The following is a 16,979-nucleotide window of genomic DNA, read 5'->3' on the forward strand; positions in this document are numbered from 1 at the left end:
CAACGAGGCTGCAGCTCCAAGCTTCTTACCATTGCATCTCCTCATTGCCCTGACCCCCTCTCACACAGCAGGCTTATCTCGACCTCCCACCAAAACCACCTTCCCAAGTCACCACGGGCTCTTCCTCACCAAACGCACGCTGCTCTGTCCTGCAGCTGATCAGCATAAGGAGGTTACAATCTAGACTGTTTATTACCACCCTTTTCCTTGGTACTTACGGATCCCCAGCAGAGAAGTTGGGGCAACTGCTCTAGCAAGTGCTCTCCAGACATTGATTCATATTGGTTAATCAGTAAATATTTTTTAAACAGAGTATTTTTCACAGGAACCGTTAGCAAGGGATTACATGAGAGATCGATCAAAGAAATTAAGATGAACACTCAGGGCAATGATCTTTCCTCTGGGTTACTGCTGAACCAGGTAAAAATGTGTTGAAGTTCCCCTGTGTTTATTTTCTGACTTGGCTCCTTTTCTCCAGTTATTCAAGGTTACTAGATTAGTCATTACTCATTTTGAACCACTGTAAATCCCTTCCAAAACAAACCACCTTTCTTGAGCGGTACCACTACCACCACCCACCCACTCTCCCAGCCCCCTCAAGCTATTCAATCCCCAAGAGGCACAACCTGCAGAACTTCACTTGCTCCTCTGTTCTACCTGACTTTTAAGCGAAGTCTTTTAAATCACAAGTCAGAAGGGAGTTCTAGTATTTCTTAATAAGTATTTCTTAAGTTATAAAGATATTTGTGATACAGGTTTTCAATTTTCTATATATGTTGTATTCTATACATTGATATATTTTCTGTATTATATTATTCCATTATCTAAAAATACCTATTAAATATCATGTGTATATATATGTGTGTGTATATGAAGATTCATAGGCCACATTGAATCCTGCAGTTTTGGGAGGCTGGGACGATGACAGAGTACGTTGTGTTTAGATAACATTGCCATGCAAATTTTGATTGCTTCTTCCCATTTTAATTACAAACAAGTATTTTCATTTGGCACTGACAGGAGTCAAATCAAAAGCCAGCCCCTTCCAAACAGAAGCCCTAACAGACACACACACATGGACTCCGGTGCAGCTGGAGGACACATTCTTTAGATTAAATATCTGACCTGTGCACACACCATTTGGGGGATCCATAAGTTAAGTCCATTCTGTAGGGTACTGGCATTAGAACAGAAAGTAAATCTATCTGTATTTATTGCCACTGCTTACCATAGCCAAACACACAGGAAGAACAAGGTGGGGTTTTCTCCTTACACATATTGACCTAATGTTGGCATGTTTCTGCCCACCACCACTCCCTTCCGGGAAACTCTGACGTAAGACCCAAGGTGCATAAGAAAACTAATTTTAAACATGGAAGACACTGAAAACAGAACCAGTCAGTGTAAGACTATGAAGAACAACTCCTGTTAATACAGAGAAAATAGATTACAGGACTATTTTAGATACACTGCATTATGCATTGTGCCCACAAACTGCAAGTTCACCGCCCCTCCACAGACAGAAATGCAAACACATCAGAAAAGACTTTCTGGATGGAAAAAAATTTGCATCTTAGGAAAAAAATATTTGCATTCTAAATGAAAACCCATCTTTAACCTTCCAATTTCTGGCAAAAGGATTCTGGATCACTGCATTTTTTCCATTACTATTGAAATAACAGATTACTCAATAGAAAAAAGTTTGCTTATGTGTACAAAAGGAAACTGCCCTTGAGTTTGTTTCCAGTTGAAAATCCTGGAGTCCAGCTACAAAAGACGGCACACTGGAGGAAAGAAGTATGTGCCATAGGTGGCACATGCATAGCAAAATCATTAACTGTTGAAAGAACCAGAATATAGCAAGTGTTCCTCTTTGCATGTATCACCAGCACCAGAAGACAAAGCCTATTTTGATGGGTGAATCACCCTTCGGTATGTCACTGCTGTACAGAGTAAGTGGAATTCATCCTCATCAATGATCTCTTAACACATATTAACACAACCTCACCCAGGGGCAAAGATGGGCTGCTCGGTCCATGTAAAGAAATAAACCAGACACAATTTGCTCTATAGCTGAGTAACTGACAAAAAAACACCAGGAAATATATCCCATACACTGAATGCAAGTTGTGACCTTAACTAGATGCTCTGCATTCACTTATTTTTCTTAAGGTACTCATCACTGGCCAAGGGTGATTTTGCTTTTAGAAGAGAGTCAAATCTCCACCTTTCAGGTTACTGAATGGTTCAAAAAAACCCAAAAACATCAGTTCATATTTCCCAGTTTTGCTGTTTGAAAGAAAAATCTCACATTTAGTGTTATGATTTAAATTCAACACAAATGCATGCTCCAGTACTTCATTCAGGTTCACACGACAACGCAAAGTCCTTTCCCCTCCCTGCCCCAGTAATTTCTGGGATATTTGTGTGCAGCTGGGCAGTCTGGAAGGACCTCAACATTCATGGAAGACTCTTCAGTTTTATCCTTTTTTCTGTTGTGTCAGGATTGCCATTCAAAAGTCATCGGTTATTTTAATAAAAATACCCCAAAACCATTAGAAGTTACCAGTAGATAACAACCTACCTACATTAAATTGCCAAGATACATGCAGGGCAATGTTTGTAGCATCTGTACAGAGCAGCAAAGATTAACATACTTTCTAGCCTCTCTATGAGGATGATCTAGTTCATTCACACCACAATGTAAAAACAGCAGCACTGGTTCTGTACAGGCAAGATTAAGTAGTCCAGACCAAGTAAATGTGGTCACATTCTTTATGCAACCAGATTTAGCGCCTCTGCACTGCATTCCCTGGTCCTTCTTGGAAGGCTCGTTACCTTGGGCACAGCGCCACGTGAATGTGTTCATACTGTTTACAGACCCACGCTGACACTGCGCACATTCACACCGCTCTGAGCCCAAGCTGAATTTGCATTGACTTAGTATGGATCGAGACACCAATAATGTTTTTCCAGCATTTAGTCTGTCCCCACCCCTCTTAGTTAACGGGGAATTGATTGCATACACTACTTTTATTCAATAGCTTCAGTGACATCACATAATAGATACTTACAGAAGGGACCGACTACATCAAGATAGTGCAAACGTAATTGGAAAACAGAATAATAATTCAAGAGCAACTTGTTAAATGGAAGAACCTATCTGAAATCAATTAAATTCAATAAAAACAATTGTAAAGTAGGAAACAAGAAAAATTAAGTGGACAAGCATAAAATAAGGAGCAATGGCTATAGCAACTCGACCTAAATAACTTAATACCATGCTGTAGTTCTGAGACAAATGGTATTTTGAAACTTAACAGGAATATGAGAAGGCTTGGGAAGTAATTATTCTGCCCTGGTGACAAGAAAACCCCAGCTGGCCGATATCTGGAATTGAACACCCATTGTAAGAGATCTATGCAAACCAGGGAGAAGTCAAGAATGTAAGTGAAAATTTGCATGAAATTAATATTTGAGACTGGAGAAAAAAAACCTGAAAAACCCACTGGTTGGGTTAATTAATTAAAAAAGATAGTGCTGATGGAGGAACAGCCAGGCTGACAATTTAAGTATGTTACAGGCCACTGCAAAGAGGACTGTAATTAACTCTTGTGGCCTACCAAAGCTATAATAATAATAAAAAAAAGACTGAGCTCACAAGAAGTGAAATTTAATTAGATATTAAAAATAATTGTCTCACAGTTAGAAAACATCGCAACAGGGGAGTTTGGGACTCCCAGTTGTTGGCGTGGTTCCAAAAGCAGCTCTGTCAGCCATCAGGAATGGCCCCGTACATTGACCCTGACTCAGATGATGTGTAACGCCCCCTCCACTTTTTCATCCCGTGACTGTTCACACATCCAGATTAATATTACGGCTCGATACAAAACACAGGAACCAGTTTTGACAGGGAGGGGGAAGGTGAGGGCATTTTCACACGACAGCTAAGCCCATCGAACAGCTCACTGATGCCACAAGGGATGTTCCCCTTGCACCGAGCTCATATCTGCTTGACTCCACGGTGAAGTGGTTCACCTTGCCTGACAGAAGAAGCAGTCTGACCTTGAGGGGATGAACTCATCACTTGCAAACAATGATGAGTCTTTGACCCGTTTGTGCAGGGCCACACAGCTCACCGTGGGTCAGGACAAAAGGCCAGTGCCAGAGTGAGGGAGGGATGCAGGAACCGTTGGTCTCAGCCAGCCAGCCCTCGTATCCCCTCTACCGTAACAAACTTCCAGTGCAGGCAGTTGTCTAAAAGCCACAAGCTGGGTAGCAAAAACAGCCACAGCCCTAATGCCTGTATCCCTAATCACACGGCTCTGGAAAATAAAATCAACTCTTCCACTGCCACTCAGGAAGGGATGGAGGACAGGTAACAGCTACTGCTAGAAGCAGGGCTGCTAACTACCTTCGATGTCATTTTTAGATGACAAACATTCTGCATACGTGCTTTTGTATTTGTGGCTCAATGCATCATGCATTCACTTTAGTAACACACAAAAGAGTCATAGGATAATGCAAAGAGATCGCCTGGATCTGGTATTTCAATTTGTTTCCTTTGTGTCACACCTGCTAAGGCTGGTCAAGAAAAGTTTAAGTTTGGAGCTACCGGCAGTGCTATCTATCAATTGTGGAGGAGCTCTGCAGTGTCCCTCTATCATGCTGTTCCTTCAATTAAAAGCAATCACATAACATTTTAACAACACCGGACCAAAGGCTCAGCATAGGAGATATGTGCTTGTAGCTTATTTAAATAAAGAACTTCTAGTAATGATATGGAGGAAACAGCAACAAACAGAGATAAGATTCAAGGAAGGTTACCCTTATCTTTGCCAGATTTGGGAGAAAAAAATGCTCATCTCTATGAAATCAGCCACAAAGAAGGCTTTACTACAGACTTTACCTCAGAGCAACAGATCAGCCTTTCCACACATGCCATTCGGGCACGTATTGTTGGAAGAACCTACGGGCAAGTCACAGCCTTGGAGCAAACGGATCAAAGAAGTTACTGAGTATATGATAAAACAAAATAAGAAGTGTAGCATTTCAAATTATTATTGCACAGATGAAACAAAACCCACAAACCAGACGATTCCCAGGTGTACACAGTGTGCCCGACACAGAAAGGACTCTCTACGCTATACTTACAATATGTACATCTTTGAACCAATCTGCAAAATAATGGTGCCAAAACACAAACCATTTCAAGCCCAGAGGAGTTTCATTTCTTTGCCTTGGGGCACGCTCCCTGTCATTTCATCTACCTATAGATACGTTGTGACTTCAGTAATGTGCACGCACCAAGTGCCCCTGATTCTCCAGAAGGGTACTGAGCAATTACACTTATTTTTATTTCTGTTCCTCCAGGCTTAAGACACTTCAAACAAGGCAAGTGATCTCTCTTAACGGTGTGGGCACGCCAAGCCAGGCTGTGAGGTTACAGCCTGTCATTTACTTTGCAGTAACTGTATGCTTGGGTTAAGACTAAGCACACAGATGAGGCACTTGATGTCCTTTAAGTTCTCATCCTTCTGATTTGATGCTAATTTGTTCATGTGTGCACACCCTCAGCCTGGTAAAATGAGTCAGCATTCCTAAAATATCTGGCAATACAAACAAACAAACCTCTTAAGGTTTATTTTTCATATAGCCTGTGTAAATAGAGAAGCTGTTTCAAGCAAGACAAGGCACTGCAAGTACTTTTTTCCTGTGAATTTAAATTAAGAAACATGTTTCAAAACAAAACAAAGTAAGTATTTTTGACCAAACCACTGAAGTGTGCATTGACTCTTCCACTAAAATCACAGGAAACATAGCTGCAGATGATCTTGAGAAGTCACCTGGTCTAGCCCTCTACCTTAAAGCAGAATTAACACTACCTATATTATTCCTGACAAATGTTTCCCTTAATTGCTCCTGAAACTCTCTGTGATGAGATCCTGCAATATCCCAATATAGTTGTATTCTGAAGTGTTCCAGTGTCATCTGACTAAATAAATTAATGCAGAGTTTAAGAACTGCAACAACATTAATATGGAAGATACTCATACACTATGAAATCCACAGATAAGCTCCTCTCCTAGTAGTATTAGAGCTTCTGAATGAGAATAAATTTTTTAAATACTTCAAATACCAATAGCTTTAGAAAAGCTCCAAAGACGAGGGAGGCGACAACTTGTCCAAGATACTGTGGTATCACTTGTTTTCTCCACTAGGAACTCCCATGCACCTGAGTGGGTATGGCATGAGCCATTTTATTTCCCCATATGCTTCCCCACAAAAAGGAGAAGGTAACAGCTAGACAGAAGCCTTCTGTGGGCCAAATCTAATCTGGGGAGATATTGGCTAATCACAATTACAGTAAAAAGGAACAGATCAGAATACAAGGAAAAATACTTCCCTTTAGAGTAAATATTTTGCTGTCTTGTGGCTGCAGAGCATGACAACAAGCCTGACACAACCACACAAAGCTTCATGTGACAAATCCACAACGGTTGGGTTTTCATCTAGGTAGGATAAAACAAACATTCCAGGAGCAATTTCCCTGGCCAGGTTGTGAAGTTGAATTGTTCTTCCTGTTAATGCTGGCTGCCTTGTATTAGAAGTGTAAATAACCTGAATTAAAAAACAAAACAAAACCCCCAAAAAACCCCACCAAAATTCAGGGAAAGACCTTTTCATAAACTAAGGTGACATAGTTAAATCCATGCTAAAACTGATTTTAAAATGTTTAGAAATGTAATTGGCATCTATATTAATTTACTGTATCCCATAGCCAAGCTTAAGTTTAAAATAAATGTGTTACGGGAAGGAAAAGGGGTGCTAAAGCCAAGGATCTCTGCAATATGCAACATGAGTTTTGAACCTTTTGGTAAGTCACCTAGCAAGAGGAGGACCCACAAGCACTCTGCAAACAAAGGCATTTCCTTTCCCTGCCCACCCCCCTTCAGGAGTATGGAAGATTTTTATATCCATAATTTCTTATCTTCAGCAATTTTACTGACCATCTGCATCGTGAAATTGTTTTTCTCTCTCTCAGGTGTCTCAAGAAGAAATGAATGCATCGTGTTCTCAAAAACAGAAAGCTATACAGCATGTAATCATCCATGGCAATAATCTCTCTCCATTCAATTCTCTCAGCTGAAATGAGTAAGACTGAAAGAGACATTAAGTTCTGCAGCAGAACTTGTTCCAAACTTCTCTGAATTCCTATCTTGGCATATCAAGACCCACTGAACAAATTTTGTCTGTTGTGCTTCAACCTGATCCAATCTCCGTCAGGATCTCGTAGCAGTGAGTGAACACATTGGGGAACGCATACAGACAATCTGGATCTCAAATTTTCAGAACACGCAATAGAAGAACATCTTTCATATACAACACTGGAAATAATCACATAATGCTTTAATACTCAGCAATAGATTTGATTATCTGATCCCTGTAATACCTGAAGTTCAATCAGCTGGAGGAGAAAGATGAAACATGACGCACTCCAAGCACACGTCACATCAAGAGCCAGAGAAACAAGGTGGCGCCTATTTCTGCACAGCAGAAAACATGACATGAAATGCCGCCTATCAGTACATGCATTGCTCAAAATGCCTTAGGTTTAACAACGAAGCCAGACCCGTTACCACTGTGCTGCTCATCGTACGCTCGGATAGACAGAGCTGAATGAATTTAAAGAAGTTGAATAAAGGTATGGAGAAGCTCCTAAAGCAACCTCGTAACTGTCTCACACACCCTACACAGCAAGGTTCAAGACATTAAAGTCCTATGAACCAGAGCGTGACAACAACAATCTGATAACTGGAGGAAGGTCAGGGAGGACAGCAGAAGACACCCCATGTCAAAAAAGAACAGTAGTAGGCAAAGAACTGGAATTCTGTGTGTCAAAACAACCGAATGATCGATACAGAGCATTATGACAAGTAGCCTTTCAAAGCCAGTTAAGTTGTAGACCCTTCAAGGTGTTTTTATATGGCAACTTGATGGCAAAGAAAAAAAAAGTCTTTATACAAAACAAAATACTTCAAAAGGTGGCACAGAATAAAATATTCTCTTTGCCCTCCCCCAGAGCAGCCAAACTTAAAAGCTCAGTGAGATCTTGCATGATCTGCACAGAAGCATAAGACTTACAGTGAGAATCCTGTGCAGATGGCATCTTTAAAGAACAAGAGGTACTCCCACTAAACTGACAAAATAAAATTCACACCCGCAGCCGTCCTTTCCCCCCAATATCACACCATATGCTGCCGACAAGTTTTTACCCTTCCTCAAAACAGATTTCACAAATTAATAACTTAAGGAGTAGGCTAACTGCCAACGAAATTAAATGCATCCAAATATATTAATATGCACAAATTATTGTTGATGAATTGGCACAGATCTATTCCAACAATCCACAACACACAAACCACGCCACATGCTGTTTATGCATATTCCTAGTTTCAGTATATACTGTATCTACCTTCTGTCCACACAAAGCCCAACTCTAGAAGCAGATATGAAAGAGCAGAACGGAAGGTCACAGTAAATATAATCCAAAAGTGATCCACAAAAGAACAAAACTGAGATGAGATTATTGGCCTTGTTGAAAATGCCACGCGCTCTGTAATGACACAAAGTTAATCAGGTTAAAACACAGTGGTAAATCAAACTTTGTTTCTTGGGTTTGGGTTTTTTTTAATAGAAAAAGAACTTTCTCATGCTAAGAGTATGTGTCTTCCCATGACAGGCACACGTTAAGACTGTAATCAGTGTAGCTGGCATGGGCTAATTCTGAACTTCCTTATCTGGCTCTTGATTTAGAGATTAATAAAAGTATCCTTGCATTGACGGCACCACCATACAACAAAAATATACCCTCCATTTCAGGAAAGGCTTTGGGTTTTAGATGATCGCTGCATGATATTGACAAAAAGAGCAATAATCTGTAGCTTGGCGTAGTGTGGTCAAGAAAACAGGAGACACGCCTGCTGACCTCAGGGCTTGCAGTCGAAGAACAAACAGACCTTACCCTTCTGACAGACGCAGAAGGCCAAGTCGGTTTTTCTGTAAGCATCCATGAGGGTTTTTTTTTTAAGCCAGACAAACACTGCTTTAAAGAAGTGTGCTGTTAAATTTTCTTTAATTTTCAAACAAACAAAAAATACTTTATCTAAATGAAGGTATCTTGCTTAGAGGGCTAGAATCAAGTTCTGGCTATATATCGCTGTTGGGTTTTTCTTGATAAGAAACCTCCCATTCCCATAAAAACCTGCTCAGGCAGATGATGACAAGTGACTAACATTTACTGCATTTTTCATGGTAAAAGCCTAGTGTTTTGACTGCATAGTGGAGTTATGTAACGACTTAGCGAAGAAAGCACAGCACAGGAAAAATATTAACTGCCATTAGAGAGATGGGCAAGACAAATAACTGAGTCAGCAAACATTTTACATTTGAAAGTTGAATCAGCATCTGGGGGGGGGGGGGGGAAGGCTTTTTTGTGCTGCTGGATCCAAATGAAGAAGTTTCACCCGAACAAGTGCAGGACACCATTTTAGAAAAGTCAAATTGAAACACTGCCTGTAAACTAAGAGTGTTGTGTATGGATCAGTAACGGCCATGGATCCACTTTTTAAAAGTCCAGAGGAAGAAAATCAGGTTTGAGTTAGAAGTTTGGAATGTGATCCAAGCCCTGGATTAAGAACCCTGTCTTCTAAGGAATTTCACATTGTGAAAACACGCAGCATGTCTTCCTTTGTCTCAAATCCCCAAGAGCCACCTAGAGTTTCAAAATTAAAGTGTTTTCTATGCAAGTAATATGAATGGCAATTTTCCAAGACAGGGTAACAGAAAAATTCAACCCCAACTGCAATCTGCTTATTCCACATACAAATACTTTTAGCTTTGTACTGTCTGCAGGGGTTGTATTTCAGGTAAGTATCGCTGGAGATTAGAATTCTGGCTTTACATACTTTGATGCTTGTGTCAACATTTCTTCATATGCAACATTTTATATTATGGCAGCTACGCATGTGCCCATACATTGGTCTCTCTATCTACTCTTATCTCCCCGCTAATAAAACATGCAAAACCAGCTTTGCAGGGAAGGAAAAAAGTTAAACCATTCACAATTTTTTATATATCGTTTTAAAGAACGATACAGGCTTTAAAATACAGGTTTTAAAACCTGTATGAAAACCCACTACTCTTCAGACAGCAAATACACCCAAAAGTTCTACTCAGCTTACTATTGTTTTAAATTAGACTGCTCCCACGTAAAGCCATGCAATTGAAAACCTTCAGGCAGACCCCTGAACCTAAAAATCTCCTCCAGATCACGCTTAGCATGTCACTGCAAAAGCTACCACCAAGCTCAAGCTTCAAGGTAACTTCTCCTCAAAATTGTTTTTGACATTTTGTTAATTTTTACTGGAAACAAAGCAAAGGCATGGGATTTATTTTGTACACAGATAGTGCAAAAAACCAAAGTATAGTATTTCTCAGAGCTGCTAAGAATACTGCTGATCTACAGAAGTTTGATCTAGGGGTTTCTTCAACAATCCATACACTACTGCAAGAAGGTCAACTGAAAAATACTGGGAGGCCTGACAAGGGCCAAAACTAGCCATGATTTCCTTGAATACATAGTTGTTTTTTCCAAGCTATCCCACTACTATTGCCTGATAATCTCTTGGAGAAAAGATGCTAACTGTTTTATACTTCAACTTGTTACAACATTTTAACTTGAAAACAGGACTAAACCCTTGGGGAGAAAAAGTTCTTTGTAAAGGGAATCTGTATCCTCCTTTCATTAATCTTTACAAGCTGAAAAACATACCCTGCAAGTTTCAACTATTCTTCAGTCACCAAGCAAAAGATAGTAACTAATACAAAATGTTTGACTTCCAAAGACCTTTTCCCCCTCTTGGGGAAGGGGACCACGTACAAAGGCTGAAAAGGAAGAGCCATGAACTTGAAGGTTATCCGTCTAGACTACAGCAGGAACAGTAAGTGGCATAAGCCAAGAAGGTCATTTAGATTTCAGCCTCACTACTGACTGATTTTAAAAGAGAATTAAATTGATAAATACAAGATAACTGACTTAGAATCTTAGAAGAAGGAGTTAACATAATATTTACTTAAATATATTAAGCTAAATATGCAACAATATAGGCCACATTATCACTGTTGCCAGCTTCTCAAAGGATTTGTCGTCTTCACATGGGATCCTAAAAAGCCAGAAAAGTTTGTTCTCTGTTTAAAACTGACTTCCTGGCTTACTCTAATTTCAAGCCTTACTAAGGTGACAATCCAAAAGTAGTTAATCTTTGCTGGCTTTGCTGTAGGCAAACGAAACTAGGAGCTCAGATGCCGTGTGCCTTGCTGTCAGCAAAAGGAGGTTCCCCCTAACCCCCAGCCCCGCATGCCGTTCCTGTGCCGCCACCCTCTCACGCCAGCTTTGTGCACGCGTCAGAACCTTTGTCGAGCTGTTGAGTGCTGTAACACAGGAGACCATTGCTCTTGCAAAACCACCACCACAAAGCACAATATTTTCTGCCAGGTTAATGAACTGAACAGACTCTGCAATCAACCTGACAGCACAAGAGTGAATGCCCGGGAGAGGGTGGGACCACGTGGCTGGAATTAAGGGGAAGCGTACACAAGGGTGAAGAGGAAAAAAGGATTGTCCCCTGATGGAAGAAAGCTGTCCACCTCAGTTGTAGCATGTGTCTTCACCCTTAGCAGGTATTAAGTATACTGCTAGTTCTTTTGCTTAAAGCATAGCATCCACATGGAGGAAGAGGAGAGGGAAAGAGTAAAGTCTTATTACTTCCATCAGAAATGCTTTTTAGAGTTTGGTTCTCTTAATGTACATCACAGAGTACGCCCAAACTATGACAGGAAATTAAAACATAAGCAGAAAAACTCATACTGAAAGACATCAGCTTACGGTCTTTCTGAAAGAGGGCCTAAATATTCAAACGAATATTGAGGTAGTAGGAGCAGAAAAAGCCCCTTGTTCCTCAGTGAGGCTCGCCTGGGATCAAATTAAGTATCTCTTCAGATGCTCCTTAGTAAACTCTTCAAATGTGATTTTCTGTAATGAAAGTTTCTATAACACAAGTTCGTTCACTCCAAGCAGGTAAACACTGCAGGGACCTCAGTGATCATGTGGTCACCCCTAATCTTACCCAGGAGCAATTAAATCATAGATAACTCAATCAATGACTGCTGTGAAGATAAACCATACAAAGTGACATTACAGCAGTGATGCAAATGGCTTTCTGGCACTAGCTTTGGAAAAAACGAGGTGACATGCTCTCAGACGACAATCAATACACAAAAAGGCTACTGAAATGGCAAATCTGGAATTTCTTTTCAAAATGTCTTTTGCAGAGGAAAGCTTTATATTTTATATTGCTAAAGAGGTAAACTTCGGAAGTCTAGCGAGACCTTCTGAAAGCAAATCTCCATACACTTCAGCAAGTAAATCACAGCTTATGTTTTAGAATTCTTAAAAGATTCATGCCCCTCTGATTTTTCTTAAAATTTCCTGGTAGCTTTGAGAGGAAAGGGTTTTTTTAAATCTATTTTTTACTGTCAGGTTTATCAATTTTAGGCCTAGGAAAAATATTACATAATTCAGCCCTATGGTCAGAGCTCACGACAAGGTAAAACAAGAACAGAAATATCTCCCTGATAGAAGGGTAGCTTTTTTTAACTAATCCAACTTTTTAGGAAACAGTTTTCCAACCAGATAACTGCTCTAATTATGAAGTCAGACAAAAAAAATAGTCAGAGGAAACATTCACTTGAGAAGTCTTAAAGATGGTTTTCCTTTCCTTCATCACACAAAAGTCTAAAAAAAATTTAAGAACCAAAGCGACTTCTAGTCAAGCTGTACTTTATGTGGTCAAGATTTCAAATACAAAAGTATTACTGCTTACAAATCAATAACTTTTAAATTTAAGTTAGAGCTAAAAATTTGGTGCTGTACCAAACCACATTTTTCATTCCACTTTTCCATTTGAGCTACCTTAAGTAGCCTTCACCTAGAAAAAGTACACCAGAAAGCTGGTACATTCACACATAAACCTTCCAAGTACCAATGTGGTCTTCAACGCCTTCAAGTTAACTCTACTTCTACAGAAGCAATGCTCCTGGTAGCTTGTCTAGAGAACCAGAAATATTTTCCAGGCCACCGTTCCTTTTCCCTTGCCACCTTTACATCGGAGCTCTGCTGCAATATTTATTCCGCTCATGCTGCTCTTTGTCACCTCACACTGTTTAGCACTGCACAGCTGCAAAAACCACCTGCTACTCCCATGTAGCTATTGTTTTTGCCACCTCCCCCACACCTCATCATTCTTTCCGAGAAGGATTTGCTCACTCTCCTATAAAGGCTATCCCCTCTGCCTTTTTGCAACTCTGCAAATGGGAATCCCAGGTGGCTCCTGCTAATTATCCATGTGCTTTGGGAGTCTAATTCTTCCTATTGTTAATATACCAATCTTTAGCCACAAAGTCGCTTCATATGCTAATAAGAGACCAGCTGATCCCAAGCTAATACTTCATGTACTCAGAAGAACTGATCTGCTGGGAGTATTAATGATAGCAGAGCAAGACAAGCTTTGGAAAATAGTTCCTGAAAGATACTGCATCACTTCTACTACACCCCAGTAATTAAAAAAACCTGCTTACGAACTTGGAGCTTGGCCATCACCCTCACTTGCTGAGGCCAGCCGCTTCACAGACAAGAGGCTCAAAAATTAGAATTTAGTTTAATAATTGTTAAGTTTAAGTCTTACTTAATTTTCCATATAAAAGTTTTGGCGTTTATAGGATGCTTGAAATACCAGCTTCAACCCAAATCGAGATGAGCATTTCTATGAATAGAAATATTCTATGAATTGGATAATCCAGGCCACGATTCAGTACTGCTGCTGAGAACAACATACAATAAACTTAACAAAATTTTTTTACTTTCCACCCCACACCGCATTCCCTGCAATATGCCATCCCTTCAGCCTGATCCAGTTCCCCTGAACACAGCTGTGCCAGCATGCTATGGCATCTGGGGGCACACAAGGTCTGAGAACGCCTTCAGCTGATATTAATACCAAAGAGCACATATTTATGGCCCGAGTACGCTACACACTCTTCTTGAATGTCTTGAACTACAGAAACTCCATCAACATTTCAAGTGTGCTAGGACATCAGGATATGAAATGCCCCACATAAAATGCACATGTGAGGATTTTTCACCACGGCTTCTTGCATGTAAATAGCTCAATGTTTCCACTTGGTTAACAGTGTGTTCCAACTCACTTTGAAGATGCTTACGTGCAACATTGGGAGCAGCCCTTTGTTTATATCCCAAAAGACAGGAATCAGCACAGTTTCTACAGCCTGCAGCATTGCCCGACATGAGTTTTCATTTGAAGAGCAATTTGCTCAAAGGCAAAAATAGTGATTCAAGCAAAGTTACCTACTCTATCTTCTTACTAGCTGGAAGAAATATCTGTGAGACGGAAACACACACAAAAGAATCAAGCAAAATCTATGGGTTTTTGTTAAGTTGGGCTTTTGTTGAGTTTTTTGTTTTGAGGTTTGTTTTGTTGGCGGGTTTGGTTGTGTTTTTTATGTTTTGAGGATGTGAACAAGAAGTTCCTTCTTCAGTGGGTTTCAAATGGTTGCACAAGCGGAAACATCATTTCATTTCGCTCAATCAAAAGCTAGGAGTTCTGCAGAGTATTTCCTCTAATGAACTACAGTTCAATCCTCCATTATAACACATCCATTTCATGACTGAGTGTTCTTCAGATTTAATTTATGGTGCCAATGAAAGACAAAGGATCCTGCAAGTTGTACAAAAGTTCAAACAGCTCAGAAAAAGTAGAAGACATCCAGCTGTTTGAGATGCCTCATGAGATTGCTACAAATCTGGAATTAAAAAAAATCCCTTTATGTATGAAGACGGTTCTGACATAGAGTAAAATATTCACCTAAATGAGTGTCATGTAAACAATATGTGTAACAGGAAACTACAACAAAACATATTTTACCACCTAAGTGTGTTCTAGATATTAATAATATCCATTTTAATGTATTTTATTATTAGGGCTAAAAACGAGATGCAAACCCTTCACATACAAGTTAAGTACATCCTTTCAAGACCATGCGTGTCTGGGCTTCACAGTATTGTCCCACTTATTTTATTGTAACACTAATACACTTGTCTCCCACAAATGCTGAAACAGGCACTGGCATAATAACCATTTCAGAAGGTCATCGCAGAGCAGTTAAACACACCGTCTCCCAACTGACATCAGTGTATCTCTCAAGGTAAGACAGAAAGCAGCAAAAAACCCTAGCATCCCTCCTAAAATAGCTTTGCAGAGAGCATTTTATACATAAAAGGCAGCTGGTTACGCTTTAACAGACTCTTTTGTAAACAGAACTGATCAACAGATGTGCAATGCTTATAGATTGTTATCAGCATAATCTTCATTTTCAGAACCAATAAAACTGGACATTACGCCTGTTCTCTGATCCATTTACCTACCTCAGAAGATAAACTGGATTCACTAATATCTGCTATGGGACTGATAAAAACTTGATGTCAAAAGAATTGAGTATTAGAAAAAGAGAGAAATGGGAATGTCCAGATAATTGCAGCATTTCAGTCTGCATATAGGCTCTTCACTGATCTGAAACTGCAAACAGACAAGTCAATGTGAGGAAAGTGAAGGGAAAGACTCTGAAGCAGATATATATTTAGCAGCAGGTTAGATGGAGAGAAAAGGCTCAAGGACAATGGCAGGTCTTTTCTTCCTTCAGCTAAACCCCCAATGTATTTTTGTGAAAGAAAGCTAGTCTTTTGCTTTTAACTGTAGCCCAAAACTGCATTATGTCTCCTGGGTGCTTTGATTTTTTTTTCCTCTTTCTAAATCTCAGCACACAGACAGCTCCAGGGCTCAGTAGGAGAAATTATTAAAAGCATGCCTGCAGAAGTAAAGAGATCAGTCATTTCCCTTATCCCCTGTGTTTCGTGAGTGCTCCCCCGCCCATGCAGCGTTGTATGAGATTTCATGCAACAAGACATGTCCTTTTAAAACAGACTGAAAAATTTAAAATCCTTTAAGAGTAGGCATAGCGTTCCTTCAGATTGGAAAGGGAAACACAGAAATGTGCTTCAACTCTTCAGAAAGGTCACGTTCACCTTCAGAATTCTATCAAACTTCTTTTTTGCCCTGTGCAATTCTATTATCTTAATTTGTAATAGTCTTTACAAAATATACTGGAGTTTCATAAAACACAAAATCCCAGTGTGAACATGATGCAAGCAATCTTAGCCTAGTTATTTTTTCCTAGGCTGCTTGAAGTCCGGATATTTTCCCAACTGTCTGTCTTGTTCCACTACTGCAAATGCATAGGTCCCTTCTTTAGAATTACCATTTTGTATGCATTTTCAACTTTCTAAAATTTACTCTGTGCTTCTTGGTCCATTTTTCCAAATAAATATACACATATTTTGGATTGAATATGACTTACTGTATTAGAAACATGACACTATAAAGTTTTAGCAATTATGTTCAGTGTATTTTGACAAAAGCAGGTGTTCTGAAAGCGTGACGCGTTCTCATAAAACAGTAAGTCGCTTAAAAACTAGGAAAAAACTTCTCAGTCTTCTGCTTCCAATGTCTACAGCTACATCTCCTATCTTGTACCTTCACTCTTAAAGTGTTACTGTGCATTTAGCAGTATAGGAAAATGCCCAATCATCTTCATCAGAGCTTGTCAGGAAGCTGGTTTTAACCCCCTACTTCCCCAAACTAAAGACAGAAGAAAAAAAAAAAAAAAGGAAAGCGCTGTTCATTTTCACCGCCTTTACCCAAACACTCTCCAGCCATAAGCAGAGAGGTCTGCATTTCAGAGTTCTTTGCTCTAGACTGCTGAACTCTAAACATTAAACATTTGAT

General features: G+C 39.7%; 1 protein-coding gene across 2 annotated transcripts in view; it reads right to left on the bottom strand.

Moving 5' to 3' along the window:
- USP22 (ubiquitin specific peptidase 22) overlaps window positions 1-16,979 on the bottom strand; it is a 111,601-nt gene that overhangs the window by 35,329 nt on the left and 59,293 nt on the right. The gene's annotated exons all lie outside the window — the stretch shown is intronic.

This window comes from Phalacrocorax carbo, chromosome 10, assembly GCF_963921805.1.
Source record: "Phalacrocorax carbo chromosome 10, bPhaCar2.1, whole genome shotgun sequence".
In the NCBI taxonomy this organism is placed as follows: Eukaryota; Metazoa; Chordata; class Aves; order Suliformes; family Phalacrocoracidae; genus Phalacrocorax; species Phalacrocorax carbo.